The sequence below is a fragment of the Pan paniscus genome, chromosome 13, assembly GCF_029289425.2.
Source record: "Pan paniscus chromosome 13, NHGRI_mPanPan1-v2.0_pri, whole genome shotgun sequence".
In the NCBI taxonomy this organism is placed as follows: domain Eukaryota; kingdom Metazoa; phylum Chordata; class Mammalia; order Primates; family Hominidae; genus Pan; species Pan paniscus.
This window is the reverse complement of record NC_073262.2, coordinates 119,780,525-119,802,894: the sequence shown is the minus strand read 5'-3', so window position 1 is coordinate 119,802,894 and position 22,370 is coordinate 119,780,525. Positions and strand designations below refer to the sequence as shown.

General features: G+C 41.4%; 1 long non-coding RNA gene across 1 annotated transcript in view; it reads right to left on the bottom strand.

The window, feature by feature from the left end:
- Positions 1-2,020: 2,020 nt before the first annotated feature.
- The window catches only part of LOC134728758 (uncharacterized), a 478,019-nt gene continuing 457,669 nt past the window's right edge, over positions 2,021-22,370 (bottom strand). The window contains exon 4 of the long non-coding RNA XR_010109541.1: positions 2,021-2,109. This is a non-coding gene — a long non-coding RNA (uncharacterized LOC134728758). The remainder of the gene's footprint in view (positions 2,110-22,370) is intronic.

Sequence of the window (22,370 nt, the reverse complement as noted above, 5' to 3'; positions counted from 1 at the left end):
TCATATGGGAAAGTTTCATATTAAACATTAGAGAAGACTTTTTTAAACTTTTAGATTTGGGGATACATGTGCAGGTTTGTTATATAGGTAAACTCATGTCATAAGGATTTGTTGTACAGATTATTTTGTCACCCAGGTACTATGCCTAGTACCCAATAGTTATTTTTTTCTGCTCCTTACGACTGCTTAGCTGTGGGACTTAATTGACTAGTCAAAGGAAGCTGTGCTTTTCCTTAAATACATTTGTAGACTAAAAATCTAAAACATCTTTATTAAAATCTTAGATTTTTAATAAAAACCAAAATCTTAGATTCTAAAAATCTAAGATTTTTATCAAAGATCAATTAGTCCATGGGAGAAACTTCTCTTTAAAATGTCTATTTCAAAAATTAATACATCCCTGCTAAACTGTTTCAGTGCAATGAGAAGTTTATTCCTAGACATGTTTCAGGGTTCTACAATTGCAGTCGCTAAAAAGTTCTTCCTTATATCTAACCAACATCTACAACCTTAATGTGTGTCTCTCTGGAGCCATGTAGGATACTTGATTTGGTCACATTACAGATCTTCAAACTTTTGAGATCACTTGTTATATTCCTTATAATTCTCTTGCCTTCAGATTAAACATATCAAATTATTTGAAATCATGCCATTGGAGAAATGGTTGAATGAATAAGTTTAAGAGTGAATGGAAAAACTGGGAGGTATCGCCAATTTGGCAAAGGAATTTCAATTAACATTTATTTGTCATATGCTACGTATCCACAGTATAGTAAGTTCTAAAGGTCTCTATTAAACTCCAGTACCCTGATCTCCACATTCCAAAGTGTTTTTCTTAGCTCAGAGTAGAACATGTCTCCCATCACTGACTGTGCTTTGCAGGAGGTGGGTAGTGTTACTAAGGGAGAGAAGGCAAGATGTAACTTCACAGTGGTCTTCTCAAACTCGTGATTCTACAAATAGCTCTAATTCTACAAAGTAGCTCAAGACTCTTAGTTTGAAAGCCACAAGAGGGCACTAGACTACTACATGGACCTAGCTCTACTTAGGGCCCAAAGCACAGAGCAAGGGTCAATATTGACATTAGTGATGGCCACATCAGTTGCATGTCCTACATCTGTGTCTGAAACACAGTATGCAATCATGGAGGATGTGCAAAGCTATTGGCTATGAAACATGTTCAAATGCTAAGCTTGAGTTATGCTAAATACAGTAGAATCCACATGCAATTTGAAAAAAAAAAAAAAAAGTAAAAAGGAGTAAGGTCCACCCCCAAAGTTCTAAGAAAAGCAAGGTGGTTCTTTAAGCTGTGAGTTCTGAAAACAATATGGCCAACATAGTGATAGTCAGGGGAACAGCAGGAGTTAGACAAACAGGAGCCTTCCACTTCTACTTTTGGAAAGCCTGACATCTGACGAAGCTCATATTGGCCACAAGATTCCCTCCAGACCATGAGATTTACACTGGGCATCACCCAAGGTATTTATTCTCTCTGCTCCTGAAGTGCTCCGTACTTTACAAGGTTTCAGGAACACTAGTCTCAGGCTAATGAAAGCATACTTAAAAACTTCTCACAAATACAGATTGAGTCTATGTAATCACCACACCATTGGAGAAAGGCAAAAATTTAGTCAATTAAGTTATATGTTAGTCTGAATAAAATCAACAAACAGATTATTTGGGTCAATGAAGAAGTGTCTTATGCAATTCCAAAACAACCAATCAAATTCACTCAGACAAATATGAATCAACACAAGGAAAAACAATCAGTCAAGAATGCTGCTTTGGATCATGAAAATCAAACCCTAAACTGAAGGCTTGAGTTTTTAACTTTTCAATAGTTATGTTTAATATTGTATAGAAGATGACTCCTTTGTTATCATAACTGTGCATGGGATATACTTTTTCCCTAAAGATGATAGACAGATAGATAGATAGAGAAATTGATAGACAGACAGACAGACAGAATAATTCAGATTGAGTGTCATATAAATGACTTACCTAATTGGTTAAACCAGAGGTTCTTGCTGCAGCAGGAAAGATAGGAGAAGGTCATTTTTCTGAGGCAAGGTTCAGCTCTTTGGAGACAATGAACACCTGGGTGGTTTCCTACAGAGCCAGTTGAAATCATTAAGAAAGATGGTCTTTTCTTTCTAGTTTCTTATTAATTTACCTACATTCTGAGTTCTGGATCCATGACCTGCATTTTTTTAAAATTTTCTTTTTAAAAATAAAATATATATTATATATTCATGAGGTATAAAGTGATTCTCTCTCTCTCTCAATGGGATCTATGTTGCCCAGGCTGAACTTTCATTTCTGGGCTCAAACAATCCTCCTGCTTCAGCCTCCTGAGTAATTGGGAATACAGGAGTGCACCACTGCACCCAGCTTGAAATGTGATGTTTTGATATATGTTTACATTGCATGGCCTCTGTTATTGTACTATGTCAGAACCTTTCTAACTTTGATCATTTTACTTCCATTATCTTTGTCACGTTTGACCCAGCCATTGCTCTGAGACTCTGTCCTTCCCTCGTGGAACAATGAGAGCTCTCACCTTTTGGTTCTGGTTCCATCCCAACCCTTCTCCCCAGGAGTCTTGCTTTTTCTGGAATTGATCTATTTATAACATTGCCTCAGTTTTTAGGTTCTTCTCAGTGTCAGCTATGTTGAGTCTGTTAAAGATATCTTGGCTATTTGACTTGGCTTTCATCAAGTTCCTTGGCTTCTACCTTTTAAATGACATTTTTTTTCGTCTTATAATTGTTATTTTTCTGGGCTCTGGCCACCGATTTCTCCATATTCTCTATTTCTTGACTCTTTCATTAGCTTAACAGCATACTTTAACTTCCATCTTCACTCCCCCAGTTCTGTTTTCAGAGATCTACTTTTAATGGCTAAGCCCAGCCCAAATTGACAGTGTCCATCCTCTTTGCAAGCCTTGGGCCCTCCCTCACTACCCCCAGCACAGACTTCATCTTCTAGGACAGTCCCCAGTGCTACAGGGGAGGTGAGTTCAAGAGAAAGTGCCCCAGGATCTTCTTAGCATTATTTTCCCCACAGTGGGACTTTGAAGCTGCCTTTCTAGCCTGCCTTCCAGCTGTTAGCAAACACACACTTTTTAAAATTAGGAAATGAACATGATAGTTCTACTCCCAGCCAGGAGCTCATCTAGTATGCTCCAGGAAAAGGATGATTAATGGAGCTAAGGCTTTATGTCTAAGCCAGGGGATGGCAGCTCGTGGGGAATAACTGAGCCACACCAGCCCGCCACAGCCTCAGATCAGGTGAACTGCACATGGCGTTAGGCCCACTGGAGGCCCTTAAAGTTAGCCAGTGGCCTGGCAGAAAGTGCACACACAATAAGTGCCTGGTGGACACACATGGCCCAAAGGAACGGGGCAGTTTTTCAATTCTTCGGTTTATATAGAGAACCAACCTACACAACCTTGGCCTTCAGAATCTTGCCAGCAGTTAGAGTATCCAGACTGGCTGTCCAGACCACCTAAATTACATGGATAAAAGCAAAAGATTTCCTTCACTGAATACCACGTGGACTTGTTTCCAAGTCCTTTTTGGGTTTGAGGCCTTACTTGTAATCATCCCTCACAAGAGGGGGGAAAAATAAAAGAAAGAAAAATGTAGGGAATTTGAGTTCTACTTCGCCAAGGGCTTAGGATGGAGAATAGGAAAGTTCTGCAGGATCTTGGCTGAGCAGTGGTTTTCTGCTTCTTTCAATGTCAAAATTAACCTGATTGAGTGAACTATTCAAAAAGCACATCCATCAATTTTTGTTTCATCTGAGGTTTGGAGTGCCAAGGACTTACAACATAAGGCCTCAGACCACTCTGGTTTAATGCCAGGGGATACTTAGGGGTTCCTGGGGATGGTAATTATGATCATAACCCTCTGCCTGCCAAACTCCTATGCACTACACCCAACCCAGATGCTACTCTTCCTGTGAGATCTTACCGAGATCCTCTCTGGTTCCTCTGTGGTCCTCTAACACTTGGTGTGGCTTCTTTGGCTTAACTGGACAAGTCACCACTTTAATTCATTTATTTTCCTTCATTAAAAAAATTGTTCACCCATGACCTCTGCAAAAATAAATAAATAAAATAGAAAGAAATGCGTAAAAACAAAACCTACCCTTTACTCTCTCCTCTCAGAAGAGAGAACCACCGTTTGTAATCAGCACAAGGAAAGTGAGAACACTAAAGAAATCACTGTAAGATAGCAGCTGCCCTCAAAACTAAAACCAGTCACTTTAAAATACATGCTCACGTGTGATCCCTGGATGAGGTTCTTTTCTCTTTAGTAAAACGGAGATTTTCAGGATTCAACCCGGAGAGGTAAAATCACTGAGCTTATAAATGAGGAGACTGGAATCAAAGACCTGAATTTTTGTCTTTTCCTTTTTCCCCACCATGTTGTGTCCCAGTGTGCCCCAGCATCCTTAGAGACAAAGGCCTGGAGGAAGCACAAAGAGACTTCTATTTTCATCTTTTGGTTCTAGCAAGATGAGGATCAGCAGGCAGGCAGACACACTTGGGAATAATGGCTCTGCTCTCTCAACCGAGCCCCCGCCCCAGTGCCTTCATCCCCACTTGGGGTGACCTCGGCAGAACAAGCTCTCTCTGTAATGATCCCTTCGTCAGCAGGGGCTGTGTATTTAGTAGCAGGAAATATAAGCTTTTGTGGTCAGTGTGACGTCACCCCACCCACTAAACAGGCCTTTATAATTTGACCACAAAAAGGCTTGAAAGGGATAGACACATACACGCAGGGAAGGAGGCGATAGGACTGTCAACAGTTGTCTGTGTAGTGAAAGGAGCATTGTGTCTTCCAAATGTTTCCCGAAAGCCTGATGTTTGGTCTGCTGTAGACAAAACATCTGGATGATATATGGCGATTTCTCTTCGTATTTGGGTGCCCCAACTCATCTCCTTCCTTTCTCCTCTCTCTTTTCTACCTCTCGTTTTCTCTTTTCCTCATTCCCTTCATCCTCCTGCTTCCCTTTTTTCTCTTTTTACTCTGACTTAATCTAAAATAGACAACTATATATTTTTAAATCATTGAGTTGTTTTCAAATGTTTTCACATGATGTGCATGTGAGCACACACATACACACACGTACATACACACACCAATTTTACTGTTATTTTCCTGGATACTTTACTGTTAGAGGGAGAGAAAAAGGAGAAGGGGTGACAGACAGAGAGTAATTTTAAAAGACATAGCTAACATATCAATATATCATTAAAAATTGCTTTCCATAAATGTCTTGGTTTTATAACTAATTCTGTAGAGGAGCAGAGCTAAATGACCCAGTACCTTTTAGTGTCACATTGTGCAAGTTCAAGATAATATACTGCTGGATATTTCACTTTATCTTTTGTTTTCCTTTTTATTTTAAATGAAGAAAGGCACATGCTAGGCATTAATATGAACACTCCCATTAAGTACAACGAGAAAAATAAAATAAAGATTGATTGACATGGACAAGTAAACAAAAAAAGCAGATAACCTGAAAAAGGAGGGTAGAGAGAAACTGAAAGAAATTGTCTATACGCTACCTCTGTATAAACTTTTTACTAGTTTTTCAGATCTTTGAGCCTAGGAGGGGAGAGAGAGAAAGAGAGAGAAAAGAGACAGAGAGAAAAGACAGAGAGAAAGAGAGAGAGAGCAAGAGAAAGAGAGATGAACATGAGAGGTGATGGCTGACGTGTCTGACCTCTGAATTAGGCTGCTGGAAAAATATGGCTTCCCCTGATTTGTGCCGCTGTGGAAAACCCCCTCCCAGGACTTCAAGCTTTCCTCTGAGGCACAGGCAGCAGGAAACACCTGCTTCACTTCTCCCCTGATGTTTTTTCCCCTTTTAGGGAGTCTGGGTCTCCTCCCCCTCCCTTTCTGCAGTGCACAAATGGACAAGCAGTTTTCCACATGCCCCAATCTTTCCTAAGAAAGGAAGTACGGAATCATCTATTAGCGACTGATGCACTTTGATGGCTTCCTTACCCCCACTTCCTTATTTTCTCTTCCAATTGACCTTTATTATAGCTTCCTCAACTCAGTTCCGCTTCCCAGCTCTTGTACTAATAATATTTTTCTCCAGAATAAATGAAGCATAAGAAGTCTACCCAAAAAAACTGAGAGGCAAGTGTACATACTGTTTGTCATCATTCCTTATTTTGGGTTTTGCCATTCGCCTCCCTGCAACAAAGGGGGAAGCAAATGCAATTCCAGTTTGGAAAGGCATGACAGACAGTTGCAGTATGCATCAGATCAAGATAGCAGCCTTCAAATATCCTCCCAGTGGAGAGGCACTGAGCTATTAGCAACTTTCTTTTCTTCTTCTTCTTCTTCTTTTTTTTTTTTTTTTTTTTGAGACAAAGACTCTCTCTGTTGCCCAGGCTGAAGTGCAGTGGCATGATCTTGGCTCACTGCAACCTCTGCCTCCCGGGTTCAAGAGATTCTCCTGCCTCAGCCTCAGGAGTAGCTGAGACTACAGGCGCGTACCACCATACCTGACTAATTTTTTGTATTTTTAGTAGAGACGGGGTTTCACCGTGTTAGCTAGGATGGTCTCGATCTCGTGACCTGCCTCAGCCTCCCAAAGTGTTGGGATTACAGGCGTGAGCCACCTCGCCTGGCCTATTAGCAACTTTATAGAGTAGCTCTCAATCAATACAAAAAAAGAGCACCCAAGAAACCCTCCACACAACCATACGAAAAATGTTATAACAAATTTTAGTTAATTAAAATAATTTAGTTAATTAAAATAATTGTGAAGCCCAAGAAGTTTTCATCAGGCTTGCAAAGACCACTGAGGGTTGCTACATGTCTAGTTCCCTTTCTCTAAATAGAAGAACATCTATAGCACTGTTTGTAAAGCTATCTCCTCCCCAGAGCTTCCTTCCTCTGCCGGCTAGTAAAAAGAATCCTTGGGTGGAAAAAGCCGTAAGACAGAGAAGACAAAAATACGTAAAGTGTTATTTTTCATTCTCCACAGGATGGTCTCTATAATAGCAATTCCTGGTGAATTCAAAGTATATTTTGCTTTATGAGAAGAAGGAGGGTAGTATATTAGAAATAGCAGTGGTCAATAAATCTTAATGAGTCACTGAAGAAATCAGGGATATAACCAAGACACCTTGGTGAGTCACCTCCTTTCTCTAGACAGTTTAATAACTCATAAAATGGGAGGATTAAACTAGACAATCTCTGAGGTTACTTGTATCCATGTTTTGCAACATATATGAGGACGGAGCCAACTGTATTATTTAAGTAGCTCCTAGAAACAAAGAAGAAAATGGGAGACACCCAAATAAGAAAAAATTACAGAAATTAAAAGAGGTAATTCATGAAAGAAATACTATATTACGTCAGTGAACTTACAAACAAATGTTCATCCTTGCTAGTGATCAAATAAATACAAATTAAAACATAGGCTTTCGTGGTTACCTCATAGCCTGGCCAAAATGGAAAAGATGAACTTTCATAATTTTCCATCATAGCATTGTTTATAATAACAACACATGGGAAACAACACATATGTCTCGTTATGGTATATCCATTTATTGGAATCCTACCACCTATTAAAAATGATATGAGTCTAGGGCCGGGTGCGGTGGCTCACGCCTGTAATCCTAACACTTTGAGAGGCTGAGGTGGGTGGATCACGATGTCAGGAGGTCGAGACCATCCTGGCTAACACGGTGAAACCCCATCCCTATTAAAAATACAAAAAATTAGCCGGGCATGGTGGCATGCATGCGCCTGTAGTCCCAGCTACTCAGGAGGCTGAGGGAGGAGAATCACTTGAACCCGGGAGGCGGAGGTTGCAGTGAGCCGAGATCATGCCACTGCACTCCAGCCTGGGCGACAGAGTGAGACTCTGCCAAAAAAAAAAAAAAAAAAAAAAGATATGAATCTAAATGCCTTAACAATGGAAATATGGCTACCATATATTAAGGACATAAAGAGAAAGTTACAAAACATGTATGCCATATCTCCACTTAAGGAAAATGTATGTATATATATATGTATATGCACAGAAAAACTTCTGAATGGACACCTACCACAATATTCACAATGGATATCTCAAGGTGCTGAAATAATTGTACAGCAGTCTACTTTATTCTTTTCCATATTGTTGAATATTTTACAGTGAACATGTGCTACTTTTATAATCCATAAATTTCATCTCCATTTGGGAATAATACATAATTAAACAAAATGCTATAAGCATGCTGCACATAGAAGAACATTACATTGAAAACGGAAATCAGCCTTACTTAGGCAGCAGATGGTAAAGGGAGCTGTTAACCTGATCTACTCACTCAGAGCCCTGGAGCCTTAGATAAAGCTATGAGTTGACTCTTTGTGGTCCAGATATTTCTCTTTTATAAGTTGCTTGTATTTTCTGAGCCACAGTCTCTTTATTTGTAAAATAACAATGGTAATTTTCGCCTTGCAAAGCAGTTCCAAGAATTCAATAAAATAACACCTACAAATTGCTCAAAATGAGCCCAATAAATATTAGCTCGTTATTATACAAAATCAACATATTTATATTATGACAAACAGGCATTACTAAATATCTTAATTGATAGAAACCATACTGGAATAATATCCCTGTATGTCATTTGTAGTTTTTGTGTGTTAACTTCTAAGGCTGGTGGTTAATAGGGTATTCTTCATGGGATAGTGGTGAGTCTTTGGTATGAGAGACTTTACTTCCTTCGATGGATAGTCTCCTGAATTCTCTGATGTGCAGTCTCCCTGCTATCCCCTGCCAGCTGCTCAGGTAGCATCATATATGGAGGTCCTAACAGGAGCACAACCTTGACCTAGACAGAGTCAAGGGATATAAGAGAGGAATAGATGAGATGCAAACTCTGCCTTCAAGGTGCTTACAATCTACTGAGAAAAACAAGGCAAGGCTCCCCAAACTGCAGTATGGTAAACTGTTGTATCTGTAACAACAACAAAAAATACACTAAAAAATGAGAGAAGTTTATCTAATTCACTCTGTAGATGGAGGCTTCAGAGAAGCTGTGACTCAAGACTAATTTTTAAACAGAAATTTTATATGAGAAAGATGGGGGAAGGGTAATCCAGGCAGAGCAGGAAACCTGCAAACGCATTGGAATATTACGCCCAGGACACACTGGGGGTCTTCAGGAAGAGGGTGGCATGGGGAGCGCAAAAGCATGGTAACTGGCAAATGGAATGAGATGAACCTGTAAATGTGGAGTTCTCAACTAGATGTACCATTAACTGGCCATTAGAGCTTGGGCAGGAATCCCTCTATATCCTTGAGCTATAAAATGGAGGTAGGTGTGGGATGTAGACCTAACCTACAAAGCTCATGTGATTATGGAACTGGGATCTCAAGGTATGGTGAATTTCAGTAAGATTCCATATCTAAGCATTGGGGTAGAGAGAGGGGTTAGAAAAGGGGCTGGAGGGACTGAGCTGAGTCTCTTTTCCAGGGGAGGAAAAGCTTTCCTCTCTAGAGAGATACACAGGCATGGCGATTTTAGAGTCCTCAGCGAACTCACTTTTGGTGACCTGAGAAAGGGTCAGCGAGTACGGGGAGGGTCAGTAAGATGAGTTTAAGAACAAGCTGAGAAAATATGATACCACAGGAGAATCCGGGAAAGAGCAGCCACCAGCAGAAAACTCTGGCACCCAGTTCCCACCAGTAAACAGCCAACTTGGAAGCAGGCAGGGCCTTCCGTGCTGAGCTCAAAGCAAGCAAGTGCAATGGGACAAAGAGGTCCTGGGGTACGGGCATGGAAGAGGAGGAGGAGGGGTCCTGCCTGGCCAGCAGCTCTGAAACTGCAGCTCCATCCCACTCACCTTCCCTGACCTGTTCTCCACCCTGCAGCCTGATCTCCTTCTCCCGGGGAAGTAGGGGCTTCTCCTCCCCATCCCCTGCCTGACTGCCCAGGCTGGAGATCAGGGCAGAGGTTTTGCCATGGTTAGGTGAATGTATGACTGTTTAGGCCCTTGGATATTTATCTGTAAAATGGAGATAATCTATGCCTTACCTGGCTTACAGGGTTATGGAAAGGAGCAACAACAAAGTCATGTAAAAATGCCTTATACTCTGTGTTTGAAGCATGATTATCATCATGTCAGACCCTAATTTGTCTTAACTTTCAAGTTCTCTCTCCTGCCAAGATACATTGGGATTTAACACTGAAAAGATCAGGGTATCTTGTTTTACTAGGTTTCCTTATCAATATTCCTTCGACATCTTACCTGGTACTATTTCACAAAACGTAAACATAGTAGGAAAAATTATAAAAGTCTACAAAATGAAAGATCTGCTAGCCCAGAGCAAGAAACCAGCCCACAGCTAAAACTGGCTGCACCCCTGTACCCCTTGGCTTTTGTTGTCTGGAAAACTCTGTACAGACCAATCTGATGGCACACAGAATCCTGTGCTATGAAACAGCAGCCAAGGGCTCTGATGCCAGCCTCACAGCCCTGTGCCTGTTTGAGCTTTGCTTTCCATGGAAAAAGGGTTGGTCTAAAAGATCTACCATACCACCATATTTGGAGCATCTATACTGTCAATATCCCTTGAGCACTTTCTGTATTCCTCAAGCTGCCTGGGACTTGGGGTGAGGATGGGGGAGTAGTTACGAAAAGTGGGTGCATGATGGTCCCTACATCAACAATCCTAGGGTAGTTGAGGGAGTAAGACGCAAACATGTAGATACACAAACAGAAAGTTAGCAACCATTTTCTCCTCTCTTGTTCTCATCAGGTGCTTGGTGCATTTGCATATTATGATATACAAGTTCCAGAAGTAACCTATGAAGCAGGCAGGGACTGGAGGTGCAAGGCAGTGGGTTTTGCATAGGCATTTTATAGAGGGAAACACTGAGGACTCCCAGGATGAAGAGAGTCCTGAGCTAGAATAAAGAACCTGGCTCTCATGGCTTCTGCTATAAGCAGATGGTCTGGCTTCATAGAAAGCCCATGGACTGTGGAGACAGCCCCACGTTAGAATTTTCCCTAATGTCTAGTGACTTTGGGTGGGACACTACATAATATTGGCATTTTGAAGATGAGCCCCTGGGCTCAGGTGGGGCTGTGAGGATTTTGAAAAGAGATGGTGTGTGTGAAGTCTCTTGCATACAGTAGATAGAAGAAAAGGAGCAACATGTGCCCAGCCTCAGACCTGGGGTTAAAGCCTACCAGGGAAGGGAAGCTCTGGCATGGTCTGTCCTGCTCTCCTTTTGGTCATATATATGTCTTGGGCCTCTCATCCTGGAGCCCAGAGTATGTTACTGGTACCTTCAGTGAGCCAGGGCTACCTAAAGTGGCAGTGATGCAGCTTGGCTGCTGGGGATGGTGAGAGCAGGGCAGGTGCAGAGCCTAGCTCTTTGAAAGGACACAGTTGAGCCTGGAGAACATACCGCCTTCTTTAAGGCCCTGAGCTCATTGTTCAGCTCTCATTATCTCCACTGAAGAGAGGAAAAGGGAAGAAGAGGGCACGGCAAGCATTTTATTCCCTTATTCACCATTCCTGCAAGATAAGGTTTCATCAAGGCACATTTGAATTAAGGTGTATCCTCCTTGTTGCCCAAACAGCCAGCCAGTATTTATTGAGTACCTGCTGAATGCTATGCTATGCTATGCTAAATGTCCAGGGAGTTTACCATGTATATGAGAGAGAAAAAAGAGTGCATGGCATAGTCTGGTACATTGGAACTGAATCTTGGCTCTATTATTTACTGTTTTGGGACAAGCTACTTAACCTATATGAGCTTTAGTTTTTTTAAACTACAAAATGGGGATGATGATTCTTACCTTGCAAGATTAATATGGGTACTGAAATAAAAATATGTATGTTTGGAACACAATAAGAGCTGAATAAATGGCAGTTGTTGTTCAGTTATTACTGTTACTGTATGATAGAGACTAGCTACAGGCTGAACTATGTAGGTGACTTTGAGTAGAGAAGTTGTTAACAGCAAGAACATATAAATACAGCATGAAGTAATTGCTGGGCAGACTCTCTCTGGATGATGTGTGATTTGAGTTTGGCCTTGAGATCTAGAGTGGATTTGGATTGGCAGAAGGAAGACAGAAAACATTCTGGAAGAACAGAAGGAACAAAGTCATGGAGGCAAGGATGCACTGAGCACACGTAGAAGTCAGGAAGGGGCCTGAATCAGGACTGAGGCTGTAGCACGCAGGAGCAGACTCTGCACAGGAAAGAGAAACGAGATAGAGGAGTTCATGAACACAGCTTGAAGTCCTGGACTGAAGCTGCAAGCATCCGGGAGGAGCTGTCTCAGATGGAGGAATGAGATGATGAAAACAATCAGAAAGCCACACCCAGTGTCGACTGCAGCAAGGACACATGGCTTAGTAGGGCAATGAAGAGTCTGGTGTAGTGAACTAGGCAAATAATGACAAAGTCACAGGTGACGGAGATGGAGGAGCATGAGGCTAGGTGACAGCTATAAGACCACCTTCCTCTCCCTATCATGGCTGCCAGATCAGGTATGCATGCTCCCACCTTCTTTTTCTTGGGATTCTAGTACTTCGAGCGACTGCAAGTGTTGGGCAGCAGTGCTGGTGGTGGTGAGGTGGAAGCTTTCGACTCAGAGTTAGTCGGACGTGAGCCTATATAAGATTTGAGGCAAGGATGAACCACGCTTCTATTAAAAAAAAATCATGCATGACTTCTTTCAAAAAATAGATACGGAGTGCCTAGAACACTGGAATATTGTTCAAGGTGCTGGAATGCTGCAGTGAATAAATGAAGGGCCTGACTACCCTTATAGAGTAACTTCCAAGTTGAGGAGATACTAAAAACAAAGTAGTTAAGATATGTTTGATGGTGATAAGTGATTTGGAGAAAGATACAGCAGGGTGCAAGGGATAAAGGTGCTAGGATAGGTAGGTCTTATTATTAATACTTTATATGGGCTGGTTGATATCCTTGCTGTTAATGAAACTTCTAAATTGATTCCTGAAAAGATTGAGGAGACCTTGGCCTTGGGGATACCTGGGGAAAGTGTTGCAGGCAGCAGGAGAAGGACTTGAGGCAACAAGGTCAAGGTGGCTGGAATGCAGGGACCCCAAGGGAAGGGTAGTGGGAGATGTAGTGTGGAGATCTGGCTTCTGTGCCATGCTCAACCAGAGGAGGTGGTGTGGGATGGGGTAAAAGGAGTGAGATGGGGTGAAGAACCTGTGTAAAGAGTCTGGCTCCTACTCTGAGTGACATGAAGAATCACTGTAGAGATCTGAGCCAAGGACCAATAAGATCCAATTCAATTTTAGATGACTCATATTCATATTTTAGATGATCCAATTCATATTTTAGATGATTGCTATATTGAGAATCAACAGCTGGGGGCATGTGAAATGATATACCTCATCTGTTTGAAAATCAATAAAGTATCAGGAAAATATTGGGCATTTTTTGAACATTTCCAATATGCCAGGCTTTATCCAAGCACTTTTTAGAGAAGGTCTCAGTAAAAACATACCCCAAAGCTTTGAAGAGAAAATGCAGTTACTCCAAGTTACATTTGAGGAACATGCTTAGCAGGTATAAAAAACTTACCCATAGTTGCACTGCTAGTAAGTGATAAAAGGCAGGTCTGATTTCAAAGTCTATTCTCTAACCAGAAGCCTCTCCCACCAGTGGTTTTGCTTTGCCTTTCAAAGTTGAAATCATCCAGATTCTTAGAAAACAAAAGTTGAATGGACCTTGATAAAAGAGTCCTCTGATAGAGGGTGTCCAATCATCAGCTAGGACTTTTTTCAAAATGCTTTGAAATTTTTGTTAGATAGTGAAAAGTGCGTACTTGGGTAAAGTGTTTATCTGAATAACGCAGAAGGTTGATGATTGATTCTGGCCCAGAAGCCGGATCTCTGGACTCTTCAGCCATGGTGCCATGGACAGAACACTAGGATGTATGCAGGTAACACAGCTGTCCATACTGCAGCTGACCCCCAAGAATGGGTTGATGTCCTCATCAGGCAGGGGGATTATTCTTGTCTAATACAAATCAGAAAACCAGTCTGCAATGACTAATTTTGTCATGTAGCCCTTTGAATATGCTTGGCAAAGAAGATTCCTTAAGTGCAAAATAACTGTCTTAATTTCATATTGAACAGATTGGTGTTGGCTATTTGGCAATCAGTCCAGTTGGAGAACTTAGCTATTAAAGTAGAGTTACATCTTGCACAGGGTTTCAGAAATTTACTTATAAAACTTTTGCTTTCCTAAAGTTAAAAAAAAAAAAAAAAGTCCCCCAATTGTGGAAAGTAAAACTAGCATAGAAACTCCTTTGGAAAGTTTCTTCATTGGAGAACAGTGTACCATTGCTCAGTAAATCCAGCACAGTTACTTTAACTCCCAGCTTTAGAGTTAAATGTGCATATGATGCAAATGAACTGTTTAAATATCTACAAGTCTGTGAACTGAAGGAGTTTCTAAAGGAACACAGATGCTTGAGCGTGTATTGACCAGGGAGAGGATACCTGTGAATTTTAAGGGGCATATAACTCAATTGCTTCCTCGCCCCTTCTGTGTCCCACTTGTATCTTTGCTTGGAAAACTATGTTCCAGATTTTTGCACATCACTGCCAGCCATTGGAAAAATTTCTCCTTTTTATTGCCTTAAAGGCAGCATTTTAACCCTCTTCCTAGGGGATTGAAGAGTTCTCTACTCCTCTCCATGTTTTATTTATTATTAATGCCTTCTCATCTGCCTTGGGTCATTCTGGTAACCCTGAGTTTATCCTACTTCTCTGTGACTCAGTTTCCTTATCCACCACATGATTTTCAAGATGCTTTCAAGTCATTCTAGTTCACGATTCTGATTTAAATCTCTTTAGACTTATTTTATTAGATTATCATTAAAGTGTGTCAAGAGAAAAATAAAAAGTCCCCATGCTACACACATTTTGTGAGAGGAAAGGGCCATGACTTGTTTCTTTCCAGTGTAAATGTTTATGTCTTTAGGTCCACGGGGTGTGTGTGTGTGTGTGTGCGTGTGTGAATAGCTGCGGTAGGAGCCACATGAACTTGTGTGTAAAGAAATCATACTTTCTTCCCTGAGAAGTTCTTTTACTTTTCTCTTTTCAGGAGAATTAAGAGAAAAGAGAAAGACATCTTCAAAACCTTGGTGGAGCAACTTCTAGACCTCCTTCTCAGGATAGGAATGACGTTTAAAATAAACATCTCCAGGCTGGAATGCATGAACCCAGCATCCATTTGTCCATTCTTCTCCCTCTGGGTAGCACCACATTTATATCCTGCCAGACAGATGTGTCTGATGGCCTCCAGAGAAGGGCATGTCACCCCACTCTCAGAGCACTCGGTCAATGGTCTCAGTGTCCGAGGAACTTGTCAGTTGTGAAATTCATTGTGTACCCTGACTCTCCTTTGCCACATTATTAACCAGTGTTGCCGTGCTCATTCCCCAGTGGACTTGCAGAACAGATGGCTATTATCTTCTGCAGGGCGGAGCATGGGGAAGCAGACGAATCTTTAGACGAAGCTAGTCAGTTACTTCCTTCTGTCCATCATCACTCGTCTTAATAACCTCCTCCATCCCCATCCCATATCCACACCACATAAATTCCCATTAAAATACTAGATAGAATACATGATGAAATAAAACACAGAGCCTGTTAAATCTCTTTAAGGCCTCCTGCCGCCAGCCTTTTGCCTGGGGCAAATGGGCCTTGGTTATCATTGTTTCTAATCTAAGTCTGATTACCTGTGAGACAACAGGTGACTATATAGTTAAGACCAGCAAAGTGCCAGGTAGATGGCAGCAGCAATTATGTGAATGAATTCGTAAGCAGGGTTCACATGAGAACAAAAAAATTATCTCACTGTGGCAGCCCCCAAAGCTGTCCAGGGTAGATTCATCTAGATTGTTCTGATGAATAATTTTCTCTTGAGGTCAGATGATCCCAAAAGCCTCTAGGGTCCTAAAATATCAGCATGTAAAGGACAGACATTGGTGTAACTCAAGTGAAATATATACACAAATAGGCAAAGTGAATTTTTTACATTTTGTTGAAATCAATGGTGTACGTTTTGATGGGATGAAGCAGTAAGGGAGGAGTATTATGATACATTTAGACAGGGAAGAACAGGGAGAAATTATTACCTTTTATTGTCTTATTGGCTTAGGAAAAAGACTTTATGGAAAAGGGCTCTTCTTAAAAGCTTCTGAAAAAAATGAGAGGCCAGATCCTTGAAGAAAAAGGTAGAATAGCCATTTCTCAAGGATGGTATTCTGCCTGGGAAAAGTTTAGGGAGGGGCAAGGAGTGGTAATTTAGTTGGAGAACCAAGCAGAGGAGCCTGAAAAGAACAAGAGAAGAAGAGACTAGGAGAATGACGAGGAGTGAGTTTATTCAAGGCTGTGTAAGAGTGAAACTTTGTTAGTTCTACTTGAGGTTTTCAAAGCAAAGGCTGAGCATGGGAACCAGATCGCCTGCAGGCCAGTTTCCCATTCAACTCCCACCTCTTATCTTTCGAAGCCAAAAGCAGAATGCAAGAACCTTGAGGTAAAGGAGTGCTAGAAGCTTATTTTCTAGCCTCCTGATAAATGTTTCCATCACCTGTACAGTAGTCCTGGCTGTACAAGGCTGTCCTGGCTCAACTCAAACATCATCATTTCAGGAGCGATCATTAGCTTCCAGCCTACCGCTCCATAGAAAGATGGCCCTAGCCATTTGAAGACTTCCCTTTCCTTCTTCCACACCTGGGCCACTCTGGATTTGGACTTCAGAGCTGCCCTCAGTTTCAGAGATAATGACCCGGTGAGAAAGTACCCCCTGGTTTCCTTAGTGCTAGGAAGCAATGCCACAGCTGTCCCTTTCCTGCTCCATTCCAAGTCAATGTGCTGGCAATGTAGGGAAGATTCTCCAGGTGTCTGTCTCATTGACGGAGGTTTACTGACTGCAGTTGTTATTACTCCCTCACTTTTGAAAGATATTTTTACTTAATATTGAATTCCAGGCTGATGGTTATTTTCTTTTGGCATTTAAAAATACTATTCCATCTGCTGTTAAGTATTTCCCAATGCCCATGACGTAAGAAGATGAAAAAGATATGTTTGGATTCTCAGCGTATTTCGAAATGCATTTATTTTTAAAGTGAAGATAAGTTAAAGACTTTAATATTTTCCAAAGGAAATGGTTTTCTTGAAGTAATAGGACAACTTTTTTATGCTTTTTTTTTCTTTTTCTTGAGATGGAGTCTCGCTCTGTTGCCCAGGCTGGAGTGCAATGGCGCAATCTCGGCTCACTGCAAGCTCTGCCTCCCGGGTTCACGCCATTCTCCTGCCTCAGCCTCCTGAGTAGCTGGGACTACAGGCGCCCGCCACCGCACCCAGCTAATTTTTTGTATTTTTAGTAGAGACGGGGTTTCACCGTGGTCTCGATCTCCTGACCTCTTGATCCGCCCGCCTCGGCCTCCCAAAGTGCTGGGATTACAGGCTTGAGCCACCGCGCCCGGCCTTTTTTATGCTCTTAATGTTAAAGGAAGAGAAAAAAAATCGGCCAGGCGCGGTGGCTCACGCCTGTAATCCTAGCACTTTGGGAGGCCAAGGCGGGCGGATCATGAGGCTAACAGAGTGTAAATCTCGTCTCTACTAAAAATACAAAAAAATTAGCCGGGCGTGGTGGCGGGCGCCTGTAGTCCCAGCTACTCCGGAGGCTGAGGCAGGAGAATAGTGTGAACCCGGGAGGCGGAGCTTGCAGTGAGCCGAGATCGCGGCACTGCACTCCAGCCTGGGCTACAGAGCAAGACTCCGTCTCAAAAAAAAAAAAAACAAAACAAAACACTTTGCAGTCCTATCTCACCTTGGGACCTGAGCTCTCAAAACACTTCCTCCCCTTTAGCTGGGGTTCACACCTTTTTCATAGGACTGAAATATCTTGTGACCTCACTCCACAGGCAAGCTGATGGGTGTGAGGCTCTCAGCTGCTGCGCGGTTGGTGTGAGGGCTGGACATGCACCCTGGAGCCTCTGTGTACTCTGGAACAAGGAGGGAAAGTCACTCTAGCGTTGTCTCAGAGTCTAGGAAAGGTCAGAAGCAGTGGTTGGTGAGCAGAACAGCTACTGGAGGTGGAAGCTGCTAGGGATGGTAAAAGGTCATTCTCAGCATACATAATTCAGAAGGTCTGAGCAGAACTTCCCCTTTGTCTAACGACCCCTTGTAGCAAGCTCAACCTAGACAGAGGGCTAGGTCTCTAGATCCTCAAACTATTCAAAAAGAGACCTCCACTATTCTAATATGATACATTTTAGCAGTAAGTGCTGTTTAGTTTTTACTGCAAGATAATTTTTACCATTTAATCTAATTCCTTCTTGTTTTATCCATTCTTGATGACAAGGTTATATCTTTTAGACAGCAATAAGTTGGAGAAATGGCTAAGAGGGTGGATTCTAGCCAGTGTCTCACTCTTAGACATTTAGCACAGTGTCCTATATTCAAGCTAATGTTCCCCAGTCCTCCCCTGCTACATATACATATACCTCAAGCTCCTAGTGAGAGCTGATTCTTTCTATTATCCACATAAAAAACCTGGAGGCCCGAGAGCGGGAGTCCTAGGCTGCCTGGGAGAGTCTGTGAGTAAGGAGGCCCAGTTCTGCTGCTCAAAAGTGAGAGTCTCTTCAATGAGTAAATCTTCTGAGTTGTATCCTGGCATAAAGTTAAAGGAGAAAAGACACAGGGCTAACCCCAAGCCAGGACGCATATATCCACAAGGGAATACTAAAAACTGGCCACTGCACTACCCCCCTTCCTGGGCCTGCAGACAAATCCAGGCTGACTGGAGTCTCAGGAAGACACACTGACATAAAAGATTAAAAGAAATTATCACTAGGAATGCATTACACCATCAAGGGTAAGAATTAGACTGTGGATCATTCAATAATGTGACAAACAACCTAGCTACTGGGGAGGCTGTGGTGGGAGGATCACTTAAGCCTAGGTGTTTGAGGTTACAGTGAGCTATGACGGTGCCGCTGCACTCCAGCCTGGGAAACTAAGCAAGACCCTGTCTCATAATAATAATAATGTGACAAACAATTATATGAATATTTTTAAAATTTCCATAATGTTGCACAACTGGAATGGTAAATTAATTGGATTGATTTTCCAGTTTTTACTACAACCATTTTGGGTAAGAGGTTCTGACTGGCCCTTTCTCTCTGTGCTCAGCTGTGTGACTCGCTTTGGCCAATGGGGCTTAGCAAACAAGGTGCAAGCAGAATCTTAAGAAACACTTGCACTTGTGAATTGCTGTTTGCTTTCTTGCCATTCTTGTTTCTTTGCCATAAACACGAGATAGCCCTGAGCTAACTTGCTGTAGGAATGTGAGAGACACAGAGGAAGGCCAAGTTTCCACAGCTAAGACCATCCTAGACTAGTCAGTCCACTTCTGTTCTGCAGCTGATAGCAAATTCATGAGTGAGCCCAAAGAAGCTTAGCTGAGTCTGGATCAGATAAATAGAACTGCCTATCCAACACGTAGACTCATGATACATAGCAAATGGTTTTTGTTTCAAGTGATTGGGTTTTGTGGTGGTTTGTGACATATCAATAGCTAACTGATACAACTGCTTCTGATGAGATAATATTGAAGAGAAATACTGGGAGAGCAAGCATGTAAGCTAACAAGAGAGCTATCACAGTGTCTCTGTGAGATGCTGGAGTACTAGAGAACATATCTTCTCTCTTTACTTCCGTCCTGCAAGTCCTCCCATCCTATACAGCATCTTTACTGAAGTCAATCTGTGTATATTTTTGTTTATGACTGTTCAAAGGTGATCATGGGCAGAGGTGTGGTGTGTATTCAAGTATGTGCACTTGCATATATTCTGTGAGATCAACTGGGAAGAATCTGAAATTGGATTTTAGAATTTAGCCTGGACTGTCAGCTCTCTTTTATCTTATTTTTGAGTTTATGAGCCTTACGCCCCATTTCAGATAAATCAGCAGGTATTTGGCACATTTCCTCATCATTCACAGGGATGAAAGCTAGGAAAGTCAGTGGCAGGCTTTTGTAAAAGACATCAAATGAGTTAGGAAGTAGGATGATTGGGGGAAAGAGGAAGAAGAACAGGGTAAAGATAACAAAGAAAAGTTTATATTTCGGCTATCTGGAGAATCAAATATTTTTCTAGCAATCTCTAAGCAGAATGTATTTGTTGATTTGCCAAGAAAGCTCTTCACAGATTAAAGCACTAGCTGGACGGCGACACAGGAGTTGTCCCAACCGTCCTTCGGATGCAAGGCATGCCTTTGTTAACATCCTGGAGATACTGACGAGAAACACATCCCTCTTGGCCTCATATTTCTCCCACTACATCCAGAGCCCAGAGCCAGTGTGGCAGATGACCAAAATGACCATAATTCTTTGCTGCTGACTCCTATCAAATGGTGGGACCTATTCTCCACCCCCTTTAAATCAGGATTGTCCCAGTGACTCACTTTCACCAGTGGGACATGAGCAAATGTGACACAAGCAGAGGCTTGGAAAGAACTTCCATATTGGAGCTTGCTCTCTTGCTACTCTTGGAACCTGGAGCCACCACATGAACAAGCCTGAGTTATCCTGTTAGAAGGTGAGAGACAAGTAACACAGTTTCTCTCATTTTTCTAATCAATAGCCATCCAAACTCAGAAGCAGATCTACTTAGTTGATCAACTGCTGGTTGAAAACCAAGAGTGAACCAACTTGGATCAACAGAACACCTAGCTGAGCTTAACCTAAAGTGCTGAACCACAATTGAGTTAAACTAGTGTTATTGTTTCATGTCATGCAATTTGGGGACGAAATGTTAACTGACTTGGCTTACAGCAGAGTTTTCCTGAGACAATAGATTTTCACAAAAATTAAACTAAAAGACAATTTAATTTTGAACTATAGACTGATATTTATTTGAACTCAATCTGATTTCCTTTAGTGTCCTTCAGATAACATTTAGAAAAGGGTAAGGACTAGAGGCTATTTATAAATACCTTTGGGAAATGTTCCCTCTTTGGAATTATTCCCATCACAGATGATACATACCTGAAATATTTATAATCAGGTTATGTGTTAAATAATAGATACTGGTCAATGAGCTACATAGACAGTGAGGAGCTGCTATGACTCCTGAGGTTAACCATCAGAGAATGATTACTATGTTCCAAACACTTCACACAAGTTATATGCAATTATTATTATCACTATTTTACACACAAGAAAATTGAGGATAAAGAAGTTGAGTGATAGTTTTGAAATGCTGTATCCAAGATCAGAGGACTTTCTGCTATACCACAGTGCTTCCTTATGTCCTAAACCAAAGGAAAAAAAAAAAAAGGCCAGGCATGGTGGCTCATGCCTGTAATCCCAGCACTTTGGGAGGCCAAGGGAGCGGATCACAAGGCCAAGCAATCAAGAGCATCCTGGCCAACATGGTGAAACCCTGTCTCTACGAAAAATACAAAAATTACCTGGGCGTGGTGATGAGCACCTGTAGTCCCAACTACTTGGGAGGCTGAGGCAGGAGAATCGCTTGAACAGAGAAGGTAGAGGTTGCAGTGAGCCAAGATCATGCCACTGCACTCCAGCCTGGTGACAGAGAGAGACTCCGTTTCAAAAAAAAAAAAAAAAAAAAAAAAGAATTTAGTATGCCAAACTCAGGTGTGATTTGCACCAGACAGAAAAAACAGTGATTTAGTAAACTCATTCAGTGTGGTATGCATAATAAATTAAGACAAAGGAATCCTCCATTCAGTAGGAGAGCAAAAATAAATGAAATAAGTAATGAACAAACAATAGAGAAAGCTAATAAAGCAAAAAGTTTATTCTTTGAAGATATTGATAAAATAATAAATGTCTGGCAAAACAGATGAAGAAAGAAAGAAACACAAATTACTCATATCAAGAATGGAAGAAAAGATATCATACAGATGTTTCAGATTTTAAAAGGACAATAAGAATACTACGAAAAAATTTATTCCACTAATTCCCCAATTTAAAACAAATGTACAACTTTCTTTAAAAATACAGCTTGCTAAAATTGACAAAAATTAGAAAATTTTAATAACTCTTTGTCTATTAAAAAAATTAAATTCACAATACAAAATCTTTCCACAAAGAACATCCTAGCCCCAGATGGTTTTACTGGCGAATTCTATCAAACATTTAAATAAGAAACAAAATCAATCACATGGAAACTATTTTAGAAAATAGAAAAGAAGGAAACACTCCTTAATTTATGCTATGAAGGCAGTGTAACTCTAATAACAAGCTATCAAAAGTTCCAAAGACCTTCTAAGAAAAGAAAGTTACTAACCAACATCTCCTC